We start from the raw sequence: 16,875 nt of genomic DNA on the forward strand, positions 1-16,875 counted from the left end.
TGGCAGTATGTCCCAAGGGAAATAATTATTCTAAGTGTTTTGATTCTGCAGCCACAGCAGCAATCATGTAGACTATATCCACATTCAACCTGTGCAGGTGGTAGGAGAAAGGACAACGGGTGGAGAGAAGCGCTTAACTGGGGTGCAGGAGGCTCTGCTGTTGAACGACTGACTGGGTATGGGCAAATAACTGCCTTTATCCATTTCTCTCTTCTACTGTCTACAGACAGAAGGGAAGACTATTACTTTTCTTTGAGATCCACTGCTTGAAAAAAAAAAAAAGTTGCATTACTTACAACTGAGAATGAAATCTGGTAATATCAATGCTACAAAGGAGGTGATTGTTAGCTAGCTTAATTAACAGATTAACTTGCCTCCCACAGTGAAATTCAGCATCTTGCAGTCACAGGCCTTAGAGAGCTCAGCACACAATTTATGCATCACTGAAGAATTAACGTGAAACTGAAGGGGTGAATAAGCCTTGCATTGCCTCACTAAAGAGGCTGAAGGGCAGAGTCTTTGTAATGCCTTGACACTTCCAAACAGTCAGTGTCTTAGAGGTGTGCTTATGGACTCATGGGTCTGCTTGGAACCACAGGGCAGTCCTAGTATATGAGGCATCTGCCTTGTTCATACATATTACCAGGGCAATGATAGATAGATGTGAAATTCAGAAAATTAGAAAATGCACAGCATTAATTCTTAGAGGAGTGCAGTCACTGATTTTCTTTCTAACTTTCTGTATTGGGGAAGAATGGTAATTAAACTGACTGAAAAATGTGTTTGATAGTAAATCCATTAGCTAAGATCTCAAATAGCACAAATAAGTTCTTTTTCAAACACGGATGTGGTTTTGTATAGACATATTTTTCTATTACTTACTGTAGAGGAAAAGTCAAAATGAGCCTCTAATAGTTAATTGAGTATCATTCCAAAATCTTGTAGTGTAGCATTTTTTCTGCCTATGTAAGACAGTTATCTAGCTTTTTACAAAGTTGTGGCTAACCTCTATAGGATGCTTTAAAGCTTAGGGAACCTAACAAATATCTCATTGTAAACTAGTCAAAACTAACAGTCATTTACTAATTTCAACATTTTTTCTTGAATTTTATTATTTTACATCTTGTTTAATGTACATTTTTTTTACTGAGTGCTGTCCACACCTAGAAAAATATAACTAGTACCCCTTCCTTTCAAAAATAATAATAATAAAAAACCAAATCACAGGGATTGAATGACAGAGTTGCTGCTTCTCTGGTGTTTATTAGCACTATCATATACGCTAAAGTCATTCCAACCAAGGGCATGTGGCAGTACTGGAATTTGATGTACAATCACTTTTTGGGAACAGCCTGTGCCTGGTTAATATAATCCATAAAAGGCTTCCAAACTTCCTGAAACCAGTCCCCTCTGTTTCCAAGTCTGTGTATGATCTCATAGGAAATGATCTGGGAGAGGCTGTCTAACCCTTTTGCATAATCAAGGTAGCATTGTTCTTCTAATGCCTGAAGTGACTCGTTTTGCTGATATAAGCTCAGTGATCCATTTTTCCTTTGTCACCAAATCCCTGTTATCATTCTTCACAATGCTTTCAGCGGTGTTAGATTTGAGAGTGAGAGGACTGAAGTGTGACTTAATGACATGATCAAAGTCAGTCTTTCATTTGTGTTGTCACCCTTTTTTGTCTTATCTATTAAAAAAAATCCTAAACCTTGCTGCTAAATGGCATTTGACAGAGGGAAATGCAAGAAACACATAGTGGACAAGGTTTATTTTGTGGTGGGCTCAGATGGAAGCAAGTAAGCAATCTGCACCTTGCCAAGTTTCATAAACAGCAGCAGTAGCCAGAGAGAGTTCATATAGAATTGGATGTTGGTAAAGCTCTAATGTGTACATTAGCTGTAAATATAGAAAGTGTATTCTTGCACTGGAGCAAGAATATGTAAACATCCTCTTTCTGGGATGTTTACATAAACACCAGAGTGCCTCATACAGTGCATGTTCTTTTATATCCTTGGGAAACCCAGGATTTCCTTAATATATCTAGCCCGAAAGGGAAGCACTCCAAGGAGCTTCCATCTCCAAAATCCTTATACGGCAGCTAGTGTTAATCTCCGTTGGCAGGGGACAGAGAGTGAAAGTGTCTGTGTTTTGTTAACTGTGTAGAAGTACAATTATGGTCTAGTTCATGTGAATAGGTAGTAACTGCACCAAAGTGAAATTACAGTGAGGATAAGCAGAGGGCTCTGTGGCACTCTGCTTACTGCAGAGTTGTTAAGTTTGGCACTTGGCTCTGGGATCCAGTCAAACGTTTTCTTAACCATATTAGGTTATATGGAAATTGGCCAGCAAGCAATAGGCTTTTGATGTACTTATTGTTTGTGCACATATTTCATGGAGTAGAAAGCCACTGTTTTTCTTAAGGATTGCAGGTTTAATAAAGTAAGACAAATTGAACCCTTTAAAATTTGACATTAAATTTTGATAGCAAAAAAAAAAAAAGGGTGTTTCCTAAGACAAAGGAATCACAAGTTCACAAGTTGACATTATTATAAAAGAAATGTGTGGCTCCCTTGTGCTTTTCATCCATTGATCTTGACCTCAATAAAAGCCTAATAGTTAAATATTATGCTGTTATTCGGGTGAAAAACAGGAGTGCAGTGAACCTGACTGGCTAAGGCACAAGCATACCCATTCTTGTTGGCAGACTCATTAAGGCAGGACAAACAAGTGGATGAGAGACTCTTTAAACTGTTATGTGGTGGTTTGCTCAGGTTTGGCAGACGGAGCCTTTTCCACCCTGATGGACTGTCAGCAAGGTCCCCTTCTGCGCTGTGTCCTGGAGAAAATGAGGAGAAGCAGAAGACACTAAATACTGAGTTGTTTAGTTCTCTTATCATTGCAAATCATCCAAATAAATGCTGGAATAGGATCCAGCATTTATTTTTGTGATTTTTCTTCAGGATGGTTAGATGAGACAGGATCCACTGGTGAATGCCTTGCTGTGGGACACACTCATGGGCTGGTCCACTTGTGTCTGGGAGAATCCAATCAAAATTGAAGCTTATACCTGGGGAAGCACAAATGCAATGACTCAGACGTATCTGTAATGCCTCAGGGTTAAGGATGTCTGAAATCCCTCCAACTGGGGTTAGCGATTTTATTTGGGAAATTTCAAAACTTGTTTTCAACTAAAAATTTCAAAATAGATTTTTTTTCAAGAGTTAGCTGTCAAGTTTTGTGTTCTTAAAAGACCAGAGTTTGAGAAGTGGGAGTGTTAGTTAAGGTATTATTAGGTCTACCTCACAGTCTAGTAGATTTTGCTATTAAAATTATCTTTTGATGAATGTTTTCATGATTTTCAATTTAATACTACTGCATGTAGTTGTTCACTTTTGCTTCACTATAAAATCATTCTCTGCCTTTGCTAATGCTCTTCTAATATGTGTAGACAGTTGTCACATCCACTTCTCAGGATTTAGTTGGGCAATGCATCCTTAGCTCTTTTTAATTCCTTTCTGTAGGTCAGTCCTTCTCTGCTTACCTAACGTTCTTTATGGCTCTCTTGTCATCTTCCTCTGGATTGTTATCATTCAGGAAATGAGTTCGCCACAGCTGAGTGAGGTATTCCAGGTGTGATCACCACAGAGCTGTTAGGAATACTACCTTTTTGCCCTGTGCGGTTGCCTTTATATTTCCTTTAATATTGCTTGAACTCTTTTTGCTACCACATCATGCTCCAATGTGATGTATACTCTTAAGAGCCTGGAACAAACATGTCCAGCTTTAAACCCTTTGAGCTGTTTGCTTTCAAATTTTGATGACACCTTTCAAAGATGCAGAAAGGGCTGGGACGTGCCCTGAGTTTGTAGCTAAAGACAGGCCTATGTTGTCAGGAGGCTGGAATCATCCTGTGAGTTCTGACCCTGTTTTCTGCTGATGGTGCGTGATCTTATCAGAGTCATTTAACCTCTTGGCCCCTGTGTCCATATATGTTAGAAGATAACACTATAATAGCTGTATTTTGTAAGGCTGCTGTGAGGGTCAGCATAAGTTTGTACATGATCTGGAAAATATATAGAAGTGGAAAAGTAACATACCTGGGTGAGAGGCTGCAGCAAACCACATTATATGACCTGTAGGCTTATGTTGTCCAGGCTTGAGGAAACTGAGGAGCACTATCATCAAAAATTGTTTGTGCATAACCATTTTTCACCTTCTTTGCTAAACAAAGAGGGGAACTAAATCAAATGAAGAGGATGAACTTTGTCAAGTGTAGCCCCTGCAAAGTTCAATAGATGACCACTGAGAACACATCTTAACGTATCCAAATTTGCTTTGTTTTGCCCAGCTGTTGATTTTTATTTTAAGAGACCTGAAGAAGCAAGCATGCAATCAGCTGAAAATCTGAAAATCTTGAAAAAAGAAGCAAGCCTGTCTTTTGTCTAGGTGTGTTTGTATCAGTGCAGTATAAATGCAATATTATAAAAAAAAAAAGAATAAAAATACAGCAGAGCTAGGAGTGGAGCATGGAGAGAATAAAACATTAATTTTACATATACTCCGAACTCATGTAAATGGTGACACGTGACAAATGCTTCTTCTGAACCCAGGCTGGTAATCCACTTCCTGGCACAGCATATGGATGTACTGGATTAAAGAAAACTGTGTCAGACCCCGCTGCATGAAGCAGATGCAGGCGGAAGCAGATTTATCCAACTCTCCTCTGCCCATCGTCTCTGTGAAATACAAAGCTGGTGAAGTTTTAACTGCAGAAATATCCAGTTGATGTTAATTTGTGAGTAGCTGGTGTTATTGGTGGTACATACCTTGTGAAGAGCTCTTTGAGTGTTGTAACATACTTGCGAGCCAGGCTGATTCATGGGAAGTCTTTTTAATCAGGAGTGGTAATGTTTATGAGAGTTGGGAAATTTGCAGTAATGGTCCCTGAGGCGTAAAAATACATCAGTGATTTACAGTTTTACTAAGCTACATTTATATTTGGAAGTAAATGTTGTGAGGTGGCTGGTGGTAAATGTAATAGGGAAAAAGAGTTTTCTTAGGGATGGTTCAAGTGTATATAGCTGGTTATAATCTGGCAGTTCAAAGATTACAAAACCAGTAGTGTTGAAGTTACTGCCCAGGTGAAGGCTTTTGCTATAGACCACAGCTATAGTTTAGGAGTGAAAGGTGTATGAAAGTTTAGAAAAATGCAAGGAAGATGTGCTAAGGTGCATCTGCTCTTGGGGGATGGAGGAGGTTACAGGTGACTATTCTGCATTTCCCACCACACATCAGATTAGGACAAAAAAGATGGAAATGCACCCCTGGTGCTGAATTCACTCAAAAGAAATAGGGAAGGGGTGGAGTCAGAAACACTTTCATTCCCCTTTTCCAATTTTATATCTTGCACATAAAGGAGCTCTAGTTCAGGGCTGCAGTTCAATTCTTGCACAAAACACTTCTACTGGATTTTGGCCTAAGGTGAACTTCCCAAGAAAAGCTACTGTCTAGAAGATATTCCAGCTAAAATCTTCTGAGGGCAATTTGAAAATGTTGGCATTGTTTCATCTGAACTGTGATCCAGCTTTAAATATAAGAGGAACATACGAGGTTCTGACTCAGATGTAAATGCCTTCTCTCTACACTGTCCAGCTTGCAAATAAAGTGAACAAACAGAAAAACATCCTAATCAAGCAACCCCCTAAATGACCACTTATGAAAATAAAAAAGTTGTATAAAATTTACATTTGACTAGACTAAGGACATAACCATAGATAGTTATGAGCAGAAGACAGTGTTTCCTCAGTAGGGACAGGAGATTGTGCCTGAGTAACAACACAGAAAATAGAGATGCACATTGCACTTGCTGAAAGTGTAGCCTGTATGTAGCTGGGTCTGAACAGCATTTGCAGAAATCCTTCTTGCCATAGTACTGTTGTTGTTAGTCTCACAACTAGCTCAATTGTTTAGAAGAGATCTGGGTTTGGAGCCTGGTCACCACAAAGGTCTTCCAATGCTGACTTAGTAAACCCCACAGTCGCCTAAGTATTAAGTTGAGCTACCCAGTTATAGGCAAAAGACGGTTTTGCTTTAAACTAGGAGGGTCTTGGACCCTCACATCCAGCTCTTTTTAATGTCAGGTGATTTATGCTAAGGGATTCACCTGTATGAAGTGAAAATGCCTGTGACAGCAGTAAGGTGAGGTGGATGGGCCCACATGGAATTCAGGTCTGTTCTAAGCCTGCACACAAGTCTAGATGAGCTGGCCATAGCATGGACCCAAACTTCAAAGGCTTCAATGAATTTCAAAATAAAGCAGTAGGAGATTTTGGGGTTTTATTTGTTTTTCTAGAGGTGAGCCAGCACTATGAAGCTGAGATCTGAGTGTGTTCTGGATCCAACCTCCAATTGTGTATGAAGGCAGCTATTTTGAAGCACTGATCGATTCTGGCTCACTTATGTTCTTCTTGGGACAGAACTGGAGTGTTGCTTTGGATTTTTTTTTTTTTCCTGTAAACCTCCTTTCATATGCCTCACTCTGTTATGTAACAGAGTGGACTGAGGAGTTACTACTACTTTGTGTTTTGGGGAAAAGTCTTTCTACTGCTGCATTTTTTCCCCTTTATCTGTTCCAGAATTTTAGTTAATCAAATTCTTGGCAAGATGATGAAGTAGCTTGGATATAAAAGATTTTGTTTTATGACTTAATAAAAAGTGTGGATGTGCCTGTGAAGTTAAGGGTAAGCAGGTCTCATGCTCCAGAGTGGAAGCTGAATGCTGAGGGATTTGGAAAAGAATTCACCTGTCTTATCCTACTTGTTATTGCACAATCTGATCGTTGAATCATGGGTTTATCTTCTTCTGAATACCTCATAGCCACTGTTGGAGTCAGGATACTGAAGTTGGTCGGACAGCAGCCACAACGGTTATCGCTGATGTTATTCTCATGATCCAAATAAAAATAACAGAGCAGAGCTCAATAATAAAAGGAATAGTATAAGTAAATTAAATATGCAGAGAATTTTCAGTGAAAATAGTAGTAGTTAGAGGGAGATTTTCATGGGCAGGAAATAGTCACTCAGTAAATGTCAAAGCTAGTAACTGGCCGTTGTATCTCTTTAAAGTCTCTCTGAATTTTCAGGTTCGGATATTTTTGCTTTAAGGAGAAGAAATGGAGTTAATGGACTTTAAAACTGTACTCTTGGCAAAAATAAATTAAAAAAAAAAGTCTGCATCTTGAGTTCATTATACTTCTATAGCTATTCCAATCTGGCATTAGGTTGGGGTTTTGTACATTGATTTGATTGTTATCTATGGTTAACACGGTGTCCACAGTCAGTATTTTGGGTTCTGGTTTTGTTACATGTCATTGATTTTGGATAACTTTTGGCTATGAGGACATACTGACTTGCCAGGCGAATCTTTAGGAATCTTTCTCTGCAAGTGCTTCTGTGGATAAGGTAATGACTGTGCACTTCCTTTCCCTTCCTGTGGTCTTTTGATGAGCTCCAGCTTACTGCTGTTCTTGTTCAAGACACATGCATAGCACTTATACTGAAATTCTGGCAGGTGGTATTGCAAAATACAAATTCTAGGCTAGAGAAAATGTTGGTAAGTAATCCAATCTATCCTATTAGCCCAAATGAGAGGTTCCTACTTAAATGATTTTTGAGTGGTGTACTCTGTTCTGAAAGTGTCCCATGCAGAGCTTTACGGTTTTCCTCAGTTGACCTGTAATGGTGTTTAATTATCCTTCTCCTCACATAGTTTCTCCTAGTGTCTTAAGTGACAGGGAAACTGCTAGTTTCAAGGTTTAGATTACCCATCTAATTTATGTTATGTTTTGTCCTTCCCTCAGTGGATATGAAGACTTTGTCATTCTCTTCTCCCTTAACATATATGAGGACACTTACCATGTCTTTTAGGCTCAGCACACCCAACCTTTCCAACCTCTCCATGGGGGCTGTGTCATCTAGACCTCTGATAACATCTGTTGTCCTCTTCTGGACCCTCTTCCAATTCCCCAGCTTTCCCAAAGTGATGTACTTGCAGATGGACTCAGGACTCTAGCTGGGAACTGATCAGTCAGTACACGTTAAAAAGGGAGCATTATTTGTAATTGCTGTGTTTAGAGCCATATGACATTATTTCTCCAGTGAAATACGCTATCAGCCCTGTGTGTTGGGTTTTATTTATCTATTATAAGAACTGAGAACTACTGCCTCGTTTAGTAGTTCACTATCTAGTGTTTGTGAAACCAATTACCAAACTAATATGACTTTTGGAGAGATCTGGCCTATACATTTAGAATTCTCTAAACTGAACATTGCCTGTTTTTGCATGTCTTGACACTATTCGATAGTGCCTTTACTCACAGTTCCTATCTTTTATAGGATTTTTTTAAGCAATTAATAGCAAAATATGTATCAATGAAGAATCTTATTCTTTTTAATAAAATGACTTAGGTTGCAAATATATTCAGGCACATTATGACCAAGTGGCTTCATGGGAGATGTCAAACTGAAAAACAAAATAGGCTGAAATAGGGAGGCAAGCCCTAGAGCAGTGAGGGAAATGCATATGAAATGCTTCAATGAGTTTTTGAAAGTCATTAGGAGAACAGCAATTAGAAAAACACTTCAGGAGAGCAGGATGGATCTGGAGCCAAGTTTCTTTAGCACCTATGGGTGTGCTTCATATTCATTTTTAATATCTGGTTTTAGAAATCTTGAGAAGAAAGTGGCAACGCTATGACAGAAGAGCAAACATGTTTTGTTGAAAGTGGAGCAAGTCCCGTGGAATATAACATGTTATTAGAGTAGAAGCCACACTCCTTCCACAGAAGAGGAACAGCTTAAGGCAAGGTACTTGTTTCTCTAATCCTCTTTGTTACTTCACAGCTGAAAGACTTTTGGAGTCTTTGAAGTGAATTTACCATAGCAGTGAGGGAATCATCCAGATCTCCTTACACTTGGCCTCCTGCAAGCTTCCTAGACACTCAGATGAATGCTAATGAGGAAGACAACCTGTACCTCCCCCCCCAGGTATTAATTTAACATCATGTACGTTGGTAGCAAAGCAATTGGCAGTTCCTAACATTCACTTGTCACAGTTTGAATATGCTGAATTCAGAATAGCAACCTTGTAATGAAAAGTTCATATACGTTCTTTCACCTTCATTTTGAGCCGACTTCTACTTTGTAAAGGAAAGAGGAAATGAAAAAGTGTGTCTGTTATAACTCTGCAGTAGAGCAAAATCTCTGAAAATAAAAGGCTAAATAAATATAGAACTGAACTTTGTATTGTAATGAAAGATAACGGTGAGAGTTCAAAAAATACTTCTTACTATAATTAAGTCTCTAATCTTTTGAAGAATATGAGTTTTTTACATTATTTTCCCAGGTGTGAGTGTCCAGCCAGAGTATCCATGGTGAACTCTGTCATAGACAGGGAGCTCTGTGTGGGTCAAGCTGAATGTGAATGTGGTCAATGTGCTGAGAATAAAAGACTTGCTAAAGGAATAAGCTTTCTTGCATTGGTGGCTGGCTAGCTACAGTATTCATCTTTACAAATATCAAAGTTCACTTCTTAGGGTAATAACTGATACCCTGCAGACTTTCACTGTGCTAGGAATAGGAAGTAACTGCTGTTTCAAACTTTCCCATGCACCGAATGAGTAAAGACATATGTTTTTAAGCTTACCACCTTGTCTTTCTTTTTGAAAGTGTGCTGAAAGTTTTCTGTCTGACCCCAGAAATATCTTGTGCACATTACTGTGGTAGATACATAGACCATTTAGGTAGTACGAGCTTTTACAATCTGTTAACTGACATCCACAGAAACCTGAAATAGGCTTTCAAGTAGGTTTTGGGTCAAGATCTGAATTATAATAAACATATTGAAAACTGTCAGGTATGCAAAGGTAAACACTTGTTTTCCTCTTCACAGTGTAACAGAAGTGTAAACATTTAATATTTGCTTAGTAATGTAATATCTTATTTATATAGACTTATGAAGAAAAATCAAGTGTTTTCCTTTTCCCTTCCCACCCTTTCCTCTGGGGCATTGTTAGTGTGTGTGCATATTTGATCTGATCCAAACCCAGGGAACTGAAACATTTTTTTTTTCCATTGGCTGGATAAATTTTGATCATTTTCCCAAGTCTCAAACATGTCTGTCCTGTCATTTTTCTTTCCTCAGATATGTCTTTGAGTTCTTGTCTCTGTTACAAAGGCCATAATGGATATTCAAGAAACATTTAAACAGCACTGTGGATGTTGAAGTCCCCTTCTTACTATTAGGTCATGGTTCAGTGATAACATAAATTGTGCTTTAGGGCTCCTAATAATTAGCAAGAAACATTGTAATTTAGACATGTAATGCAACTCTGGTACGAATTCTCTCTGCTAATTCATATCACTAGCAAGGAAACTGACAGGTTAACTATGCTGGCAGGATTTTTGGTGGATTAGATGTTGCCTATGCTTGCAAAGCTGTCACAGGGCTGGTATAAATGTGTAATGCTCTGTAAAAAAATAGAACAATAATGTGATCACAGATGGTTGGATTTGCAGTTTTTGGTGATGTGTATGCACAAACCTACTGACTGTGAAACCTCAAAACCTCAGTCTCAGGTAACTTAGTCAACCACAGTTAAGAATTCAAACTACTAACTACTTTTTTTTTTTTTTTTTTTTTTTAGAATTATAGTTGAATTAGTACACTTACAGGAAAGAGTATGTGAATGAAAGGAACAACTCAGTTACCATCTTTTATGAAGCCTGGTGTTATTTATGCCCTTCAAGCTCCGTAAACACCCATTAAAACCTTGGTGTTTGTCATCAAATTTTTAATGCTGTTTTAATTATATAGCATCTGTCTACTCTTGAAATCTGGTTCAGATGACTAAAATACACGTGGAAAGAGGGAGAATAATTTTGGATATTTTATGAATGACAACAATGAGACCTTAGATATTAGTGTCCCTATTTTTTAGCTTGTGGTCTTGACGTTTCTAGGTATACCTGACAGATTAGGACATCACAGGAATATAGGAATATAGGAATAACTGTTAACAGCAGTTATTGCTTTTATCATACAGGAGGTGTTGCCTGTTCTTGCAATAACAACAATGGTGGTAGGAAAAATAAAATGAGTTTTTTAATGGTATTTAGATAAAGTTGACCTTAGAGTTGAATGCCATAGCTCCAGTGATGTGCCTTGGCCACAGGTCTTTCCTGTCTCTCTAAATAAAAATAAAGCGAAGCCAGCTAAAACACATTGCCAGTTAAAAAGACTCTTTGATGGGGTACAGCTTGGCAAATAGAGAGCTTGTTTGCATCTTAAGAGGACCAAGGTTATCTTGGACAAGTCATTTCCTCTCACTGTTTCAGACCTTTTCTCTCTCATGTGGGAGGACTTGAATAGCTTGTGTTAATTCCCTGGGATCTGATACTCTAACACCTCACTGAGGCTAAACGTGCAGCAGCTTGAAGCTGGTTTCAGCACTTTGTTACTGAACTCTTCGTTTCTAGGTGGATTGCACGGTGCTGGCTTGATTCATTCTGAAGCTTATGTCGCAGTGAGGCAACCTTTCAGTTAGTATGTTGGATGCTGCATATTCCATGGTTGATTTAGCTAGGTTCGTGCAGCTTTCCATACAACTTGCAGCTCTAGAAAGAAACTTATGGGTTTGAATGAGTAACCAGTTACACGGGGCAAATGGCACTGTCTCAGATTACTGTATGAAAGGAAGTTTGGGTTTACCACTAATTGCAGATAAAAATTAATATTTGCAAAGGAGACACGTATGATTTATTTATAAGTGTTTTCTGTTTCCATAATGAAATTTCCTTCGGGTTTAAGTACAGTCATTTGGAGGAAAAAGCAGAGGTCTGTGGCTCATTAGTTTCTGGTGGTTGTCAGAAACCATTAATCAATTGCCCCTTTTACCAACATAGGTCCTAATTCAGCAAAGCATTTAGGCACATGCTTAACTGTAAGCATGTGTTTCAGACCATTTTGCTAAATCAGGGCTTTAATGTGGTTCAAGCTTGCCACATTTCTTTCCAAGTCTAAGGTTACCCCGAAATGACAGCAATAGCTAATACATCAGCTAAGGTGCCATGTACCTTCCTCACCTGTCTTTCTAGAAAGTGACAACCAAGGGGAAAAATGGGTAGATTTTCCCTCTACCCCTTTTCTCCCATACCCATCAAATTTTACCTCAAACAGAGGCTTCTGTACTGAATAGTATGGCATAAGAAATGATAGCAAGCCAGGATCAGACCTGGTAGCCTGATAAGTCTAGGTAGGGTACAAGTACATCTTGAGAGCTGTCAGAAATTACAGCAGTCACTAGACCAGTATGACTTTTACATATCAGCAGGACGTTGGATGACTTGAAAGTATAGGGAGCCAGTCTTACAGTCCCTTCAGGATTTGGTTGTCTGGGCAGACGGTATGGTCCTTGTACACTTGCCCCCCCTCTCTTATGAAAGCCCAAACTCCCAGCAATGACAGCCATGCATCACACAGAGACTGGTTCATTACTGATTTTGCAGTAGGGATGCTGCCTGTTGAATCATCAGCACCACTTTTTGATGGACGTGAGTTTCCTTTGGATTTCCTCCTCTGAAATGTTGGTGCCACTCAAACTTGTTTTTCTTGTGAATTCTGACATCATTTCAGCCTGAGGTAGTATGTGGGAAGGAAAATGACTTCATTGATTCATGTTTCCATTTTCTTCCCTTTCTGTATTTGACAGCATCAAGAACACATGATGGAACGCTGCATGCAAGCCTTTGCCACATACATTACACAGATGGAAATGTCAAATGAGCTTTGCCTTTCAGACTGAAGCAAAGCTTCCATTGCTCATAATGGTCCCTCTTCTTGATTCTAACATGCAGCCACTAGTTTAGTGCGGAAAATCTTTGCATGCGTCCTTTGACTTTCTATCAGTATTTTCTCTAACTCTATCCTGAAGAAAAGAAACTGAAACACTCCACTATCTGCACTTGGTTAATAGTTTGGTACTACACTTGTGGGGAACTTGAGAACTGTTATTAATGAAAAACATCCCAAGACCTCAAAGATATTACATCTGTGCAGATGAGAATGAGGGGGCAACAGGGGAAGAAGCACAGATGCAACCTTCCTCCACTGCTCCCACCCCAAACTCTTTCCCCAAATCACATAGCAGAGCTGGGCAGATAAGTCCTGTCTTGAGTCTCAGGTCAGCTTTCTTTTGGTGGTAACAGGGTATCTTTCGAAGGCCCAAGCTGTCTTCTGTAGCTTGAGTCATAATGGTGACAGTGGCTCCCTAACATGCTTTTCCTCTGGGACCCTAAATAAAAACGTCAGCCTGCCAGTGGTGGAATTATTTTGATAAAGGACTCTTTTGCTCCTCTAGCATAAATTCCTGAGACAGGTAAAAACAAAGAATTTCTGTGATGGTTTCGTAATTTGGAATACGTTCCTTTGATTTTGGTTTTGGAAAGTCAGAGCAATAAGAGCAATAAAATGGAAGTTTTAAGATAGTTCACGTTTTTTCTTCATATCTTGGTCATGTTGTTGCTTTAAATTCCTAGTTGTTTTGTGCTTTTTTAATGTGCAAGAGGGGGCTTCGCATATGATATCTCTGTTCTGTGGTTTGCTGAGCATCATGTGTTGGGGATATCACAGTTCTGTCAGGAGCTGAAGCTGGAGACTTTGGGCAAGACTGTGGGCAAAGGAAAAGTCAGTCATTACCACTCTGAAACAGTCATGTTGCTACTTAAAGACTGTTGCTTTACAGGAAGCGGCACCTCTGAGGAAAGAGATTATTGATAGTGCACGGATTACTTATTTGTTAAGATGAACCATCCAGTCCTGCCAGGTCCTGAGCAACTATACATGGCCCTGGAAACAGTGAATCCTTGGGCATCCATAGAAGTCACTCAGCAACAGCAGAGATTTGATCATGAGTAATTAAATAAATTCCCTGTATTTGTTTCTAGACCTTGAAGTTTAACAAAAAAGAAAAGGGAAAACATGTTCAGGGAACAAAAGGAGAAATAGTGGGCTATGTGTGATTAATACAGCTTTAACTTTGCTGTCTATGATGACGGTATGCAGTGATGAAGGGGATGTGTTCCGTGATTTATTTTCTTCTACTTTAAAGTAGTGGAGCTCTAAAAATGACTAATGAATCTCCTTTCAAGGTTCATATCTATGACCTAATTCATGTGTGCAGAAATCTTGTCTTTCCCCTTAACTACAGCAGAAAGTTGAGGGTTGCTCATCTAAAGAGCGTTAGAGGCCAAAGCAGAGACCCTGGACAAGATCCAGCACAAATAGCTGCATTCCAGTGAAAACAGGAATCAGATGTACAGGGCACATGATAGTCTAATTGGCCGATGCTATTTACCATATGTTAATTGCATGTGTTATTGTAAGTTATGATGTTGATTATAGCAATAATTACAGCAGTTTCTTGTAAGACGCTGAGTTGTTAAAAAGTCTGGTAAAAGCAGTTGTTATTATCTGGGTACCACTGAAATTTGTTCTTTACAACAAAGCCTTTTTTAATGTGTATTGTTCATATCTTCAACTGTTGCAAATTGTAATATATAGGACTAACTTACACTAGATAGGTGATTACCTAAGCAGCTGGCCTGTTCTACTTTTATATTATGAAAGATAGTATGTTTTGTATGTTTGCATACTGTATTTTGTGCAACATTTATTGGAAGATATATGTGTACAGTTATCACAGAACAATTGCAACTGGAAGGGAACTCTGGAGATTTTGTAGTCCAATGCCCCTGCTCAAAGCAGGGTGAGTTAAAGGAGGTTGCCCAGGCTTGTATCGAGTTGGGTGCTGAATATCTCCAAAGATGAGGACTCTACAACCTCTTTGTTAAAATTCATATGGTTCCTTTTTGGCCCATTTCTTTCTCAAGGTCCTTCTGATAGCAGCACAGTCATCTGGTGTACCAGCCACTGCTTCCAGCTTTATATTGTCTGCAAACTTGCTGAGGGTGTGCTCAGTCCCATCAGCCAGCCCATTAAAGCAGATGTTACGCAGCATGGGCCCCAGTGTTGACCTCTCAGGTACACCATTAGTGACCAGCTTCCAGCTGGGCTTTGTGACCCTGGTCACTACCTTCTGGGCCTGGCAGTTCTTCTAGTTTTCAATCCACCTCTTTGTCAAAGAGATGTTATACCCTACGAGACAAGTGTCAAAAGCCTTACTAAAACTGAGATAAATGACATTCACTGCTCTCCCAATCTCAAACAGACTGGAAAAAAAAGACTAATTTGTCCATGCATGGAGTGGTACATCATCTTTAAATGTAAGTGAATGTAACAAGAAGTAAAAATAAGGTTATCTAGACCAAGGATAAATTTTTTTACAATCTGAAGGTGATAGAATTTTTCCAGAAGAATTTTCTAAGATACAAGGTACATGTATCCTAGTAAAACTTATGAGGCTTGGACACTGAACTGTCATTCTCCCTAGAAACCCGCACATTGGCCAAGCCAAGTCCATGTCTGTCAGAACTTACTTTTGAGCTTGAGAGCAAGGCATGGGTGGCATACTTAATGAGCCTCTTCCAGAGTTCTATGATCAAGGCTTCTAAATTTAGTACTTTTTTTCCAAGTTTACTTTATAAGGGGCTGGTAAGTGATCACAGGAATTTACAGTGAAGTTACTGGTATGAATGATGTATCTTACAGATACCAGTGGAAAATGACATTGCTCATTAGGAATAATTAGCAACCCACTAACATGCTCATTTCTATTTAAGAATATATTCTAGCCCGTTATAAACAATTTATTACTAGAACCCTGATAATTCTTAGCAGCTTTGTTTATTAACATTTAATATTAGTGTTATCTGTGTTTTGCTTTCTGTTACCCTACCTCCAGAAAGAAACTCTTCATATCGAGAGTTTGCATTTGCTTCAGTGAACTAGAAGGGTTGCCCTGGTTTTAGTCACCTTTTAAATGTCTAGCTACTTGATGCAGCCATCTGTAGACATGAGCAGGCATCATTCTCTTAGTTGCAAGGAGCGAATAGTTCAATGCATAGAGGATTGTACCCTAAGTAGTGATGCTATGATGTTAATGGAGCTCAGGTTGCATCTTGTAGACAAATTTCACTTGTAGCTTGGCAGCTGAAAATCAGTCTTTTGACTGTACAAAGCATGTAACAAGGACTGAGCCTCTTGTACTGTCTGTATGTTGTTGAGTTGTCTTATAGTACAAGAAAGAGTAAGAAAATGATCAAAACAATGGGCTCATCCTTCAGACAAATCTGGCAGGTACACTGCTGTAGTTCCTTTCTAGTACAGAGAGGTCCCAGGATTTATCCTGCCGGGAGACCAGCTGCAGCTGTGGTCATGGAAGTAGAGTGGATCATTAAAACTGAGCAATGTGTCTGCTGTTCTCCACTGCTCACATTCTGGAAATGATCTCTTTGCAAGTAGTTGGGCTGGCCACTTTCACATGGAACACACAAAGATACCCCAAAGAGAACAGAGCCAATCATCTGATTGCACTAATGAGCATGGTGGGGAGGGAGCAGCAAGCACAGGGACAGTCCTGTGACTTTTTTTTTAACATGGTCTTATTCTCAAAAATGTATGGAAATGCTGTTGGTGCATGCTCGTGGACACGAGTTCTTGTCATGTGTCACCATGCTTCCCTTAAAACACAGTGCTGACGTTTCCCTTTGCATTTACATTGGAAAGAAGATGACATTCTGTCCATGTTCCACAATCAAGTAGTCACCTGGCACCATGCCATTATAACAAGCTTTTAAGATGTACCAGAAGACAAGAGAAAAAAGCTTTTCTCCTTTAAAAAAAATAAGAGGACAGTAT

At 39.1% G+C, this 16,875-nt stretch overlaps 1 protein-coding gene across 10 annotated transcripts in view; it reads left to right on the forward strand.

Moving 5' to 3' along the window:
- The window catches only part of CALD1 (caldesmon 1), a 194,010-nt gene that overhangs the window by 43,318 nt on the left and 133,817 nt on the right, over positions 1–16,875 (forward strand). Inside the window, exon 3 of one of the 10 annotated variants that reach the window (XM_048057960.2) lies at positions 8,727–8,867. The exons of the other annotated variants lie outside the window; for them this stretch is intronic. The gene's annotated coding sequence lies outside the window, so the exon portion shown is untranslated. The remainder of the gene's footprint in view (positions 1–8,726; positions 8,868–16,875) is intronic. 10 annotated transcript variants of the gene reach the window in all.

The sequence above is a fragment of the Anser cygnoides genome, chromosome 1 (genome assembly GCF_040182565.1).
Source record: "Anser cygnoides isolate HZ-2024a breed goose chromosome 1, Taihu_goose_T2T_genome, whole genome shotgun sequence".
NCBI lineage: Eukaryota > Metazoa > Chordata > Aves > Anseriformes > Anatidae > Anser > Anser cygnoides.